Source organism: Cherax quadricarinatus, chromosome 50 (assembly GCF_038502225.1).
Source record: "Cherax quadricarinatus isolate ZL_2023a chromosome 50, ASM3850222v1, whole genome shotgun sequence".
In the NCBI taxonomy this organism is placed as follows: domain Eukaryota; kingdom Metazoa; phylum Arthropoda; class Malacostraca; order Decapoda; family Parastacidae; genus Cherax; species Cherax quadricarinatus.
The window spans coordinates 8,134,982-8,139,981 of NC_091341.1; positions in this window are offsets into that span (position 1 = coordinate 8,134,982).

The window sequence follows — 5,000 nt, forward strand, 5'->3', positions numbered from 1 at the left end:
CCAAATCCAGTCATTCCTGGAGTGGAACCACAGTCGATGGCCTCCACTCCAAACCAACAGATACAGATACTAATGCCGGAAAAAAAATCCCCCCCCAGTACCAACAATACCACCAGTCCGATAACATTCTTCTTTGCAAATATACAGGGTCTAAAGCCAGCAACAAACAACAAAATACCTTTCATCCGTGGACTGCTTGCAGAGGCAAAGGCAATGTTCGCGGCTTTCACTGAGACCCACATAAAGGATCACTTGGACAACGAAATATGGATCCCAGGTTACAACCTATACAGATGTGACAGAGTGAACAGGCAAAAGGGGGGGGTTGGCCTGTACATTGCAGAGTCACTTGTTTGCACAGAACTGCTAAATGCCTCAAATGATGTAGTGGAAGTTTTAGCAGTAAAGGTCGAGAACCAAAACCTAGTCATTGTGATAGTCTACAAGCCTCCGGATGCAACATCCCAGCAATTCCAGGAACAGCTGTTAAAAATTGACCACTGTCTGGAAAACCTTCCAGCTCCTGCACCCAACATCTTGCTCCTGGGGGATTTCAACTTAAGGCACCTAAAATGGAGGAATATAGCAAATAATATTGTTGCAGTAATAACACCAGGAGGCAGCTCTGATGAAAACTCACACTCACGCGAGCTTTTAAATCTCTGCACAAAATTCAATTTAAACCAGCAAATAATAGAGCCTACTAGACTGGAGAATACACTAGACCTCATCTTCACTAACAATGATGATCTGATAAGAAATATCACCATATCAAAAACAATATACTCAGATCACAACATAATTGAGGTTCAGTCATGTATGCGCGGAGCCCCAGACCGACATAATGAGATTAGTCACGAGGGAGCATTCACCAAATTCAACTTCAATAACAAAAACATAAAGTGGGACCAAGTAAACCAAGTCCTAACCGATATAAGCTGGGAAGATATACTAAGCAACACAGACCCCAACTTATGCCTAGAACAGATTAACTCGGTAGCACTCGATGTATGCACAAGGCTTATTCCTCTAAGAAAAAGGAGGAGTAGATGTAAAACAGAAAGAGACAGGCGCTCCCTTTACAGGCGACGGAAAAGAATAACAGAGCGGCTAAAAGAGGTCAATATATCTGAAATGTGTAGGGAGACACTGGTCAGAGAAATAGCAAGCATCGAACTTAAGCTAAAAGAATCCTTTAGGAGTCAGGAATCGCGGGAAGAACTAAAAGCCATAAATGAAATCGAAAGAAACCCAAAGTATTTCTTCTCCTATGCCAAATCAAAATCGAGAACAACGTCCAGTATTGGGCCCCTACTTAAACAAGATGGGTCCTACACAGATGACAACAAGGAAATGAGTGAGCTACTCAAGTCCCAATATGACTCAGTTTTTAGCAAGCCGCTAACCAGACTGAGAGTCGAAGATCAAAATGAATTTTTTATGAGAGAGCCACAAAATTTGATTAACACAAGCCTATCCGATGTTATCCTGACGCCAAATGACTTCGAACAGGCGATAAATGACATGCCCATGCACTCTGCCCCAGGGCCAGACTCATGGAACTCTGTGTTCATCAAGAACTGCAAGAAGCCCCTATCACGAGCCTTTTCCATCCTATGGAGAGGGAGCATGGACACGGGGGTCGTCCCACAGTTACTAAAAACAACAGACATAGCCCCACTCCACAAAGGGGGCAGTAAAGCAACAGCAAAGAACTACAGACCAATAGCACTAACATCCCATATCATAAAAATCTTTGAAAGGGTCCTAAGAAGCAAGATCACCACGCATCTAGAAACCCATCAGTTACACAACCCAGGGCAACATGGGTTTAGAACAGGTCGCTCCTGTCTGTCTCAACTATTGGACCACTACGACAAGGTCCTAAATGCACTAGAAGACAAAAAGAATGCAGATGTAATATATACAGACTTTGCAAAAGCCTTCGACAAGTGTGACCATGGCGTAATAGCGCACAAAATGCGTGCTAAAGGAATAACAGGAAAAGTCGGTCGATGGATCTATAATTTCCTCACTAACAGAACACAGAGAGTAGTCGTCAACAGAGTAAAGTCCGAGGCAGCTACGGTGAAAAGCTCTGTTCCACAAGGCACAGTACTCGCTCCCATCTTGTTCCTCATCCTTATATCCGACATAGACAAGGATGTCAGCCACAGCACCGTGTCTTCCTTTGCAGATGACACCCGAATCTGCATGACAGTGTCTTCCATTGCAGACACTGCAAAGCTCCAGGCAGACATCAACCAAATCTTTCAGTGGGCTGCAGAAAACAATATGAAGTTCAACGATGAGAAATTTCAATTACTCAGATATGGTAAACATGAGGAAATTAAATCTTCATCAGAGTACAAAACAAATTCTGGCCACAAAATAGAGCGAAACACCAACGTCAAAGACCTGGGAGTGATCATGTCGGAGGATCTCACCTTCAAGGACCATAACATTGTATCAATCGCATCTGCTAGAAAAATGACAGGATGGATAATGAGAACCTTCAAAACTAGGGAGGCCAAGCCCATGATGACACTCTTCAGGTCACTTGTTCTATCTAGGCTGGAATATTGCTGCACACTAACAGCACCTTTCAAGGCAGGTGAAATTGCCGACCTAGAAAATGTACAGAGAACTTTCACGGCGCGCATAACGGAGATAAAACACCTCAATTACTGGGAGCGCTTGAGGTTCCTAAACCTGTATTCCCTGGAACGCAGGAGGGAGAGATACATGATTATATACACCTGGAAAATCCTAGAGGGACTAGTACCGAACTTGCACACGAAAATCACCCACTACGAAAGCAAAAGACTTGGCAGACGATGCACCATCCCCCCAATGAAAAGCAGGGGTGTCACTAGCACGTTAAGAGACCATACAATAAGTGTCAGGGGCCCGAGACTGTTCAACTGCCTCCCAGCACACATAAGGGGGATTACCAACAGACCCCTGGCAGTCTTCAAGCTGGCACTGGACAAGCACCTAAAGTCAGTTCCGGATCAGCCGGGCTGTGGCTCGTATGTTGGTTTGCGTGCAGCCAGCAGCAACAGCCTGGTTGATCAGGCTCTGATCCACCAGGAGGCCTGGTCTCAGACCGGGCCGCGGGGGCGTTGACCCCCGGAACTCTCTCCAGGTAATCTCCAGGTAAATATATATATATATATAAATATATATATAAATATATATACGTATATATATATATAAATATATATATAAATATATTTATATATATATATATAAATATCTATATAATATATATATGTATATATATATATAAATATATATATGTATGTATATATATATATAAATATATATATAAATATATATATGTATATATATATATATATAAATATATCTATATATATATACATATATATATTTATATATATATATACATATATATATTTATCTACATATATATATACATATATATATATATACATATATATATACATATATATATATATATATATATATATATACATATATATATATATACATATATATATACATATATATATATATACATATATATATACATATATATATATATACATATATATATACATATATATATATATATACATATTTATATATATATATATATACATATATATATTTATATATATATTTATATATATATATATACATATATATATATTTATATATATATATACATATATATATTTATATATATATTTATATATATATATATACATATATATATTTATATATATATATGTATATATATATATGTAAAAGGCCTTAGACAAGGATGTGTGATGTCACCGTGGTTGTTTAATATATTTATAGATGGGGTTGCAAGAGAAGTAAATGCGAGGGTCTTGGCAAGAGGCGTGGAGTTAAAAGATAAAGAATCACACATAAAGTGGGAGTTGTCACAGTTGCTCTTTGCTGATGACACTGTGCTCTTGGGAGATTCTGAAGAGAAGTTGCAGAGATTGGTGGATGAATTTGGTAGGGTGTGCAAAAGAAGAAAATTGAAAGTGAATACAGGAAAGAGTAAGGTTATGAGGATAACAAAAAGATTAGGTGATGAAAGATTGGATATCAGATTGGAGGGAGAGAGTATGGAGGAGGTGAATGTATTCAGATAATTGGGAGTGGACGTGTCAGCGGATGGGTCTATGAAAGATGAGGTGAATCATAGAATTGATGAGGGGAAAAGGGTGAGTGGTGCACTTAGGAGTCTGTGGAGACAAAGAACTTTGTCCTTGGAGGCAAAGAGGGGAATGTATGAGAGTATAGTTTTACCAACGCTCTTATATGGGTGTGAAGCATGGGTGATGAATGTTGCAGCGAGGAGAAGGCTGGAGGCAGTGGAGATGTCATGTCTGAGAGCAATGTGTGGTGTGAATATAATGCAGAGAATTCGTAGTTTGGAAGTTAGGAGGAGGTGCGGGATTACCAAAACTGTTGTCCAGAGGGCTGAGGAAGGGTTGTTGAGGTGGTTCGGACATGTGGAGAGAATGGAGCGAACCAGAATAACTTCAAGAGTGTATCAGTCTGTAGTGGAAGGAAGACGGGGTAGGGGTCGGCCTAGGAAAGGTTGGAGGGAGGGGGTAAAGGAGGTTTTGTGTGCGAGGGGCTTGGACTTCCAGCAGGCATGCGTGAGCGTGTTTGATAGGAGTGAATGGAGACAAATGGTTTTTAATACTTGACGTGGTGTTGGAGTGTGAGCAAAGTAACATTTATGAAGGGGTTCAGGGAAACCGGCAGGCCGGACTTGAGTCCTGGAGATGGGAAGTGCAGTGCCTGCACTCTGAAGGAGGGGTGTTAATGTTGCAGTTTAAAAACTGTAGTGTAAAGCACCCTTCTGGCAAGACAGTGATGGAGTGAATGATGGTGAAAGTTTTTCTTTTTCGGGCCACCCTGCCTTGGTGGGAATCGGCCAGTGTGATAAAAAAAAAATGTGTATATATATATATATATATATATGTATATATATATATATATGTATATAT